Source organism: Ovis canadensis, chromosome 23 (assembly GCF_042477335.2).
Source record: "Ovis canadensis isolate MfBH-ARS-UI-01 breed Bighorn chromosome 23, ARS-UI_OviCan_v2, whole genome shotgun sequence".
NCBI lineage: Eukaryota > Metazoa > Chordata > Mammalia > Artiodactyla > Bovidae > Ovis > Ovis canadensis.
This window is the reverse complement of record NC_091267.1, coordinates 17,609,638-17,621,099: the sequence shown is the minus strand read 5'-3', so window position 1 is coordinate 17,621,099 and position 11,462 is coordinate 17,609,638.

The window sequence follows — 11,462 nt, the reverse complement described above, 5'->3', positions numbered from 1 at the left end:
CTGCATTGGTAGGCGGGTTCTTTACCACTAGTGCTATGAATAGATGATCCCAAAAAGGTAAGGAGCATCACCATTTAGGTGAATTAAAGACACAACAATCACCATCGATTTGACAAAGATAAATGTATACTTAAGGGTAATCAACAAGAATAAGGATCTACAGGGGTGAAAACAGGTGATGAAGGGTAACAGTTTCATAAGACAACATGAAGTAACGTGGGTGACGGAATGACACCTTAGAGTAAAACCCAGAAAGGGGCGTGTATGGACCCATTACAAATCTGTTATCACCTGAGGAGTGAGGTTAACCTAACTCTCTGCCAATAGAGACAAAAATGGCTGCTTTTTGAGGGATGCTGAACTTAGATTCCTTTGCAATTACCTTTAAGTTCTCAATCCATGTCAAAGAAATCAGAACTAGAAACCACAGTTGATGAACTGTGCTGTGGTTTATGCAAGAAACAACACAGACTTGCAACCTGCACTCAGAGAAGAAACCCGGAGCTCACTCAAACCCATGTCCATCACGTCGGTGATGCCATCCAACCATCTCATCCTCTGTTGTCCCCTTTTCCTCCCACCTTCAATCTTTCCCAGCATCAGGGTCTTTTCAAATGAGTCAGCTCTTCACATCAGGTGGCCAAAGTATTGGAGTTTCAGGTTCTCCATCAGTCTTTCCAATGAACACCCAGGGCTGATTTCCTTTAGGATGGACTGGTTGGATCTCCTTGCAGTGCAAGGGACTCTCAAGAGTCTTCTCCAACATCACAGTTCAAAAGCTTCAATTCTTTGGTGCTCAGCTTTCTTTATGGTCCAACTCTCACATTCATACATGACTACTAGAAAAACCATAGCTTTTCTTCAGTTAACTACCCAAATATCAGATAGCTTCTGGTTGTGGGTTTCTTCTGTGCTGGTTATTGTACAGCATGCAGAATCTGAGGTTTTCAACTGTGTCTTGTCTGTGTGGTGGGACCCGCTCTATGCCCTGAAGAAAATGGGAGCTTTAGAATGCATTTTCCTGTCCTTCACCATTTCCTGAAGTTTGCTCAAACTCATGTCCACTGAGTCAGTGATGCTATCTAAACATCTCATCCTCTGCCGCCCCCTTCTCTCTCCTACAGGCAAAGTGCCAAGGTGGAGGGTAAACATGCTTTCCTTTGGGGTCTAAAACTCCTCAATCTATACCTTTCGTGGGAATCCTTCCCCCTTGGGTGCCCCTCAAGCCCAGCTCAGCTGACCTGTCTGTGCCCAGCCCAGTGGACACCCCTCCTGCTCCTTCTTTTCCCCACACCGACCACCTTGTGGGTCTTGCAAATGATGGACATTCTGCGTTTCCCATGCTCCTATTAAAACACATGATCAAAATGATAAGGCCACCACCTTTGATTTATCAAACGCTTTTATCTTCCCCAAGGCACCTGCCCACTGGAGGCATCCTTGCATTTATTCTTTCCAGGGGCCTTAGGGCCCTCTGAGTCACAGTGAGCAAACAGTGACGAGAACCAAAGGCCACATCAAAGGAAAAAATGGAGACAGTGGACAATAAAGCTATAAATACAAAGCCTTGGGACTTCACCATCCAAGACATCTATTGGCTTTTCAAATATTAAATAGCAATTATCCCCTCAACCTGCATTAAGTACAAGAGGGTTAAAAAAAAACTTGCCAAGCTGGTAAAAACAGGCCACTGTATGTTCAGAAATAACAGCCAGGAACATGCTACGCAGTAAACCAATTCAGGCTGTGGCTGCAAACTAACAATGGATTCATGCATTTGTTCATTGAGTAAATTATGTTTTTATTGGGCATTTACTGTGTGCCAGGCACTGTGGTTTATAAGGGCTCCAGGGGGAGGGAAGCTGCTCAAATATCTCATCTGCCTCTCCCCTTCAGCAATGCTCTTCATCCAACGCTGGACCAAGCCTCCCAGCTGCACCCAGAAACAGATGTGGTAAATGACCCTACCTGGGGGGAGCCAGCACCCCAATTCTAGCATCAGCTTATACTGCATTTGCAGTAGGAATGGCTGGTGAATGAGAGGGAGCCCTAGGAGCTTCAGAAACCTAGGGGCAGATATTAGATGTTTTCCAATATTTTCATCTAAATTCTCATCTTTCTACTGCAGTGTTGCTGTTGTTCAGTTGCTGAGTCGAGTCTGACTCTTCATGGTTCCATGGACTGCAGCCCGCCAGGCTTCCCTGTCCTTCCCCATCTCCCGGAGCTTGCTCAGACTCGTGTGCATTGAGTTGGTGATGCCATCCAACCACCTCATCCTCTGTCATCCCCTTCTCCTCCTGCCTTCAATCTTGCCCAGCATCAGGGTCTTTTCCAATGAATCAGCTCTTCTCATCAGGTGGCCAAAGTACTGGAGCTTCAGCTTCAACATCAGTCCTTCCAATGAATATCCAGGGTTGATTTCCTTTAGGATTGATTGATTTGATCTCCTTGCAGTCCAGGGGACTCTCAAGAGTCTTCTCCAGCACCACAATTCAAAAGCATCAATTCCTCACTGCTCAGCTCTCTTTATGGTCCAACACTCACATCCGTACATGACTACTGGAAAAACCAGAGCTTTGATGATGCAGACCTGTGTCAGGGAAGTGATGTCTCTGCTTTTTAATATGCTGTCTAGGTCTGTCATAGCTTTCCTTCCAAGAAGCAAGTGTGTTTACATTTCATGGCTGCAGTCATCGTCCTCAGTGATTTTGGAGCCCAAGAAAATAAGGTCTGTCATTGTTTTCACTTTTTCCCCTTCTAGTAGAGTCCTATTTTCAGAACTCATTTCAAGATTCCTGAACTGATGCAAATACCCTTGAAATGCATCTCTAAGTAGGGCAGCAGGAACTGAGCCAGGTGTGGCGCTCACAGCAAGCCCACTGATTCATGCGTCACCTGGACTGGCACCTGGTAAGGATGGGCCCCAGGTGACTCAGGGCAGCTCTTGTCTTCATGAGGTTTTGTCGTTCTTCCCAGTCACACCTGGAAGTGACAGCAGAGTTCTGAGTATGAGATCTAAGGACCCAGTCGTACACCACTGGTCACCTGGTCACAGCAGGATTACACCTGGTTTTGCATCCATTCTAGAGCTCCGTAGAGTCATTTCTTCAAATCAAAGAACAAGGGACCTAGTGTAGTCTAATATGTGATAAGCTCATGTACAGAGCAAAAGTCATGGCCGCAATCTCATTGTCCTCTTGTTGGCAATCTATATAAATTTATATCCTCAAACTCAGGTCACAGACACCTCCTCAATCCAGTCATTCTTTTTGTTAAGTTCACATCCTTTATTCAGGGTTTCAGGTGTGAGGGATTGGCATGAAGGGCTGGGGGAGGGGGCTGTCTGAAGGTCAGAAGTCTGTTCTTTCACAGTGTTCAGAGTTCCCAGCTGCTGCAGTAAATGAGATTACAGATGTATGTATATTTGCATCTCCCTGCAGGAGATCCAAGAGGGAGGGGATATAGGTACATATATAGCTGATTTACTTCATATATAGCTAATGCAACATTGTAAAGTAGCTATGCTCCAATTAAAAACTAATAAATGCATACATATATATCTCTTTACAAAAATAAATAAAAATAAAGCATTCAAACTTTACATAAACTACAATCAGGAAATCACTATGTAGTATGTCTATGAAATATGGTATGTCCTTAATAAAAAACAGTAGAGATCTTAAAATCTAACATACATAGGTGATGGATAGTAGAGGCATAGATAGATAGATATGGATGGAGATATAATTATATATATTGATGACAGTTTTAACTGACATATGAAATATTTCAAGCATAGTCACTTGGTCACATCTTACTATTTTGCCATGTTGTCTTTATATCACTGTTTTGTGAAGAATTCTCAGTCCCTTAACCCTTTACATCGAAACCTAAATTTAACCACTTATTTGAAGTTTGTTAGTCTTATGCATGTTTTTAATGCCTTAAAGGCATTTTTCTATGAACGCATACTTCATAAAATACATGCAGGTTGGTTTTAAACGTTTCTAAATGTTATATAAATTGTACCATATTCTCATGCTATGTCTACAAGATTTATTCATGTTCATGCATGCAGCTCTGATTCATTCATTTTAACTGGTGTATTGTGTTATATTTTATGAATATACCCAATATTTTGTTCATTTTCCTATTGATGGACATACAGGACTTTTCTAATTTTTCCAATGGTGCCATCACAAACAGCGCCATTATAAATATTAAGCTTCTCTCCTTGTGCACTAGTCTCCCTTCCACACATACTGAGAAATGGAATTGCTAAATTGTTGTTGTTCAGTCACTCAGTCATGTCCAATTCTCTGCAACCCCATGGACCGTAGCACACCAGACCGCCCTGTCCTCACCATCTCCCGCAGTCCACCCAAAGTCATGTCCATTGAATTAGTGACACCACCCAACCATCTCATCCTCTGTCGTCCCCTACCCCTCCTGCCCCCAATCTTTCCCAGCATCAGGGTCTTTTCTAAGACCCTTAGAATTGCTAAATTATAGAGTCTGAAATATTTAAAATTATGAGAAATGCAAAATTACTTTCCAAAGTGGTTGTATCAACCACCAGCAGACCATATGCGCTTCTAGTCTCCACGTTCTCACCAAGACTTGGAATTGTCAGATCTTTTCATCTCTGCCAACGGGGAAGTGTGAGCTGGTGCCTCACTCGGGTTTAATTTGAAGTCCCCGATGATGCAAATCTTCGTTCATGTGTTCGGTGTCGACCTGCAGTCCCTCTCCTCTGACTTTTCCGTCTATAGTGCTTCCCCGGTGGCTCAGTGGTAAAGAATCTGCCTGCCAACGCAGGAGCCTCAGGAGACACAGGTTCCATCCCTGAGTTAGGAAGATCTCCTGGAGGAGGGAATGGCAATCTACTCCAGTATCCTTGCCTGGGAAATCCCATGGACAGAGGAGCCTGGTGGGCTACGGTCTGTGGATTTGCAAAGAGTCAGACATCCGTCTAGACCCTTTGTTAATTTCTATCAAGTTTCTGGTCTTCAGCTTATTGCTTTGAAGGAGTTTTAATATATTAAATATAATTAAAATATTTAAGTATATTTGCTTAAATATATTTAAACATTTATATTCAATAAATGCTTTAATACATTTATCAGTTAGATGCTTTACAAACCTCTCACAATCTTTGATTCGTCTTTTCATGTTTTTATGAATGGAAGTTTTGCTTACAGACAATTTAATCTTCATTTTCTCCTATGGCTTGTATTTTTTATGTTTCTCATTTAAAATCCATCCCTACACCGAGGTTAGATATTCTCTGATGTTTTCATTTCAAATTTGAAAGTTTGCTTATCTCTTTGGTCTACCTAGGATATATTTTTGTGCTGATTGTCTAATTTTAATTCTGATTTTTTTGCAAATGAGTGTCCTATCATCCCAGCACCATTTATTGAATAGTCCATATTCCCTACCTGGTTTATATGGCTACCTTGCCAGTAAGTTGTGTCCACTGTGCATTATTTTGCTTCTGTGTTTTCAATTTTGTGTGTTTATAAATCAAGGTTTTGCCCTTGAGCTAGTTCCCACACTGTTTTAATTACTGTAGCTACAAAATAAATCTTCAAAGCATCTCCTGCTACCTGCTTCTTCAGACTTGTCTTCTCCATTCTTAAACTTGCAGCTTTCCACATGGCTTTTTAATTAGCTTATAAAGTAAAACTTTTTTCTTGCAATTAGATTTCAATGGTATTGAATTTATAGATTAATTTATTGGGAACTGACATTATTAAGAGTCAGTGTTTCCATGTATAAAAGTGATAACTCTCTATTTATTTACATTTCTGTTGATGTCTTTTGAAAGAGTTGTAAGATTTTTCCAGAAAGGTCTTACATATCCTTGGTTGGGTGTTTTCCCCAAGTACCATATAGTTTGTTTTTATTCAGGTGAATTTGGGGGGCAATTACAATAAAGCATTATTTAATTAAACTTTCTGATTGTTGGTTTTTAAAGGGATTAAATTAAATTTTACACATAGATATTTTTCCAGAAGCCTTAATGAAGTTTCTAATTTTAATAACTCCTCAGTGGGTTAGTGTGGGTTTTTGATGTAGAAAGTCATATCATTTACCAATAACAGTTTGATTACTTCTTTCTAGTCCTTATTCATTTTTTTCCCCTTTTTCCAGTCCTACTGGCATGCCTTGGACCTCCACCCAAAGCATTCACACAAAGTTCACAAATGGACAAAAGTAAAGCATTTAGCAATAGATGTTCAGATTATTAAAATATGAGGACAAATAAGAATGTGATTACCTAAAAGTCAGGACAGTGGTTATCTTTAGGGAAAAGAGAAGGTGTTTGATGGAAAGGCACCGAGGACTCAGGGACTGTGGCAATATTGGGTGAGGGTCAGTCATGATTTTGAATTATAGTAATTATCAATCTGTGCATTTTTCCTTCATGCAATTTCTATATGTGTGCTATAATTTACAATTTTTAAAATGTTTTTAATTGTTTAAGAATGAATTGGACAGCATTCTCTGTCTTCATATGCTTTAGAACATTCTGTTGACAGCTAGTGGTACTCTCTGGCCCTTGAATATAATGCAAAAAAGCAGATTTAAATAGTTTGAACTTTGCTGTTTTTTAAAAAATATATGGGGTTTTGATTACTGATTGGATTTTTAATGATTACATTCTATTAACATGTTCCATTTCTTATTGGATGAATTTTTACTATATTTTTCTGAAAACTTCTTTTCTGTTGAACTAGATTAGTTCCTAATGGTCTCATGTTTGTGAGTTTCTGTCATATTGGTACTTCCGTCCACTTTTCCATTCTATTGTTCTCTGTACCTGCCCCTCAGAGTGATTTTTATTTTCCTGTTTGTACTTCGTTGTGTACTTTTAAAAGTTCTTACCAAAAGTGTGCATTTCTTTTACAATCCACAACAATCTAAAAAGTCTATTTCAATTTGGGGAGGAAAAACAGCCAAACGGTTGAGAATTCTTTCATAATGTGAAAAAGCACCTCACCAGGCAAAAACATCGCTCCCTAATGTACCTGCTTCAGTCTAGCATTTCACAAGTCAGGTTTGTTTAAAACCTGTGTACTTCTGTGCAGGAGAGAGGCTTCCCAGGTGGTGCAGTGGTAAAGAACCCGCCTGCAAGGAGACGTAAAAGACGGGTGCGATCCCTGGGTTGGGAAGATCCTCTGGAGGCAGGCACCGTAAACCCTTCCAGTGCTCTTGCCTGGAGAATCCCAAGGACAGAGGAGCCTGGCGGGCTACAGTCCATGGCGTTGCACGGAGTTAGACACCACTGAGCACGCCGCACACATGAGCTCAGTTATCTCGTGTGTTGAGCTGCAGAGAAAGAGAAGTGAAAGCATCAAACTCATAGGTCAGCATTTAACTGCCAATTTCTTTGTCACGCCTCGCACACCCACGGGCAGCCAGGTTCACAATCTCTTCTCCATCTTCCGCACCGTCTGGTATTAACAGACGATAGGACAGTTCTGCGGTGACCAGAGTAGGGATGCATCAGCTGTGAGGTTCCCACGTGGTGAAAACAGGACTTATCGCAATGTCCCGTAGGAAATTTCATCCCAATTACATACATCTTCCAGAGAACAGCTGTGGCTGAGGAATTTCACAAAAGCCACATTCCCCCAGAACGAAGCCATTAACTCCTCTGGACATACGTAGCCATAAAACCTGCTGGGAGGGCAGTTCTCCAGCATTCATTTGCTTCTAAAAATAACTTGCTTCATCCCATAAACAAAGCACCGCTTTTCTAATGGATATTAGCGGTTTGATTGTTTGAGTCAAGCGGGGCGAGGATGGTAATTGCATTCACTTCTACAAATGCACCTGGACTGGACATTAGTTGACTGCCTGCTCTGTGAGGGATGACATCATCATGTATCTTGCCCTTGGCAAACTTTAAGGAAGACGGGAGGCTTCATCAGCTCCACGTGTCCTGTCTGCGGGCTTTAGGAGGGTACTCTCCTAGTCAGCATCCTCTTCTAGACGCCACCCTCAAGGTCATTCTGAAGGTGAACCGCAGAGTTGGAACCAGGATACAACACCCTCCACGCCCGCGCCGGGGCCCAGATGGTTCCCGTGAACACGCAGCCACAGCGCCATCACGATGCTCTCAACTTCCTAAAACGGGCCCTTCTCAGCTGCCTTCTGCCTCCCTCGTCCACACGGCTGATGCCTCCCTCTCCAGTTCTCCTGGTTCTATGGCTGAGGAGGAAGGAGAGAATGACGCGGCAGGCTCAGTGCCATCTGCAGCTGCGTGTTATATATATATATCGGATTTCCGATCCCAAGGTGGGCATCACTGACTTCCTCCCAGGGAACAACTTCGCTAAGATTCTAGTTCAGCAAGCGGAGAACAGAGCTAGGAGCCTGGCTTTCATTCCTGGGGAGTTTTGGACTCCCTCATTGAAAGCTGTCTGGGAACTCTCATTCGAGGTCTGAGAATTTCAGCCTTATCTTTGAATTAAATAGACGTGGAAAGGTGAAAACAGAGAAATTACTGTTGAATCATAGACACATTTTATTCCAGGCTGCAGTGGAGTAAATGCTGTAAAGAGACAGGTAATAAGTTGCACCCGCTCTGTACTAAGTATTTCTTGTGTTGAACGGAACAACTTGGGCAAGGGGGCAGTTTGAACAGAAGCAGCTCTCTCTCCTCCATCACAGCTGTGGCCTCTCCTATGTTTCTCAGCACTGGACCCTATCGTCCCCTGGACTTTTCTAAGGGCACACAATGTTAGGTCCACTGGGATTCCTCCACTCACCACCGGGTGATCTGTCAGACTTTACACTGCAGGTGAATCCCCGGTGGCCTTGATCTACAGCTCAGAGCTCTCAGGAAATACTTTCCCAGAAAATTATTCCAGGTGGCGCTAGTGGTAAAGAACCCACTTGTCCATGCAGGAGACATGTAAGAGGTGAAGGTTCCATTCCTGGGTCGGGAGGATCCCTTGGAGAAGGGGATAGCAACCCACTCCAGTATTCTAGTCTGGAGAATTCCATGGACAGAGAAGCCTGGTGGGCTACAGTCCATGAGGTCACAAAGAGTCAGACACGACTGAGCAACTAACACTTCCACTTTTACTAGGTATTCTGTCCGAGGAGCCATACTCAAGTCCTGGCCTGGGGCCAGGTTTCAATCCCAAACAGAACATTCAGGGAATAAATTCCTCCATGGCCCAACCATCCACAGATTGGCGGGGAGACACGCCGCCCACAGAAGTAATGTTCCCTGTTGCGATTAGGTTTTAACATAAATCACAGTGATGGAGATGCATGCTTACACTTCCTAATGTAACAACGCCCTTGGGGAATACATGTGATGGTGACATAAATCCGTGAGATGACATCACGCTGCTCTCTGCCTCCAGGATGAAACTTTTAACCTTTTCCTAATATCAGTGTGGAAGGTTTTCCATTTTTGTTCTACCCTATGAAAGTTTCACCAGCTGGCAACTTTTTCCTACAGAAAGCTTTGAGAATCTCTTTAAATAGTAGTTATAGGACTCCCCTGGTGGTCTAGTGGTTAAGAATCCGCCCGCCAATGCAGGGACACGGGTTTGATCCCTGGTCCGGGAAGATCCGCGTGCCACGGAGCAGCTAAGCCCGCGTGCCCCACCTGCTGCAGCCTCTGCCTCTAGAGCCTGTGCGCCACAAGAAGAGAAGTCGGCACTGCGCAAGCGCATAGTAGCCCCACCTTTCCGCAACTAGAGAAAGCTTGCCTACAGCAACGAACACCCAGCACATCCAAAAATAAATAAAACAAAATATTTTTTAATTGTTAAAGTAGTTATAAATGTACCGTAATCATCTTCTCCTGCAAGAGAAGGGCATGTCCAGCTGACGATCCGGCATCAGGCCGGCCTGTCGGGGCCGCATGGAGAGCACGTCGTGAACTGAAGCATCAGCTCGGCCACCGAGCTGCTATAGAAACAAACCTCTCTCACCTGACCGTTAGCTCCACTTAAGCAGAATGGAAATCATCGGGGCAAACGAGCAATTTAGCAGTGGAACCGTGGCCAACAGAATCTTATCACATGAAGGATCTCGTTCTGGGAAAATGAGTGGATGGCGTTTGTAATTTGTTACAGATACCACTTAGTATCTCGTTCCATGACAACTGCCCTAAACTTCTGCCCTAACCAGAGGCAAGAGGTCAATGTGCATTGGAAAAGCACGAGAACCAGGGGCTAAGGACGACCACTGGGGTGTAGGCTGTGTGTACATAAAAGATCAAATAATTTTTATTGCAGGCTCCATAGTCCAGTGACATCAGAATTTAACAGCACGCTGCAGTGAAGAGGTACTCGACACGTTAAATCAATACAGAATGTTTTCACCCCATCATTTTAACCCTGAGGGTGTTTAGACTATTCACCAATAAAAGCATTTCCCTTAGAATTTAGCAACAATAAACGCCATTAAACCAGCATAATCCTTTGATGAGCTTTCTAGAGCACACAAGCAAACTGTGCATTTTTTCACTTTCATCAGGAGCAATCCCTTTCCATACATATTTCACTGCACAAATTTAATTTCCTGATTTGTTGAGCCCCTATCAAATTTAACAAATTAACTTTTTTTTTTTTGCCACTAAGCATTTTTCTTACAAGCTCATTATTTCTTCCAAGCCTAATATTCTTATGTCAAGATTTAGCTACTATCAGTTGTATTTGGGGTTTTCTATTTCTACCAAGTCTGAATTTTCCTAATAACGTATGCAATCAAAACATCACTGCAGCTGAAATGGTCAAGTTCAGATATTCTGCTTTATTTATGCATCCATTATATAAATAGTCTTCCCTTTTTTCTCATGGGCATAATCATCCATGAGTGACTGAAATCCCCTTAGTAGCTCAGATTACTCCTCAGCTTTCTTTGGTTGATGCTTTGAGAACTTCCTTGGCTTCCCTGTAAAAGCCACCCCTGGAGGACCCAGTGGGAATCAGGCTGACTCTGGGCATCTCTAGCGGGGAGGGGACTATGGCCAATAAGTGACATCTCTCTTCTCTACAGGTACTCAGAGGCAGACATTGGCATGATACGGGGAAGGATGCTTAGCAAGAGTTATCAGGAAAGGGACTACATTTCCTTGACAATGAGGATTGTGTTTCTAAAAGAGTTCAAAACGGTGCCTAAGTCCAGTGCCTGTCAGTGACCTCAACACATGGAAATACTGCCCAGGCTGTCTTTTTAAAATAGTGGTTGTCGTTGATGTTTAGTCACTAAGTTGTGTCTGACCCTTTTGTGACCCCATGAACTATAGCCAGCCATGCTCCTCTATCCATGGGATTCACCAGGCAAGAATACTGGAGTGGGTTGCCATTTCCTTCTCCAGGGAATCCTCCCGACCCAGAGATCGAACCTGAGTCCCCTTCCTCTGCAGGTGGATTCTTTACCACCAGGGAAGCTCCTCATACTGTCTCCCAGAAGCTTTCTTATTTTGC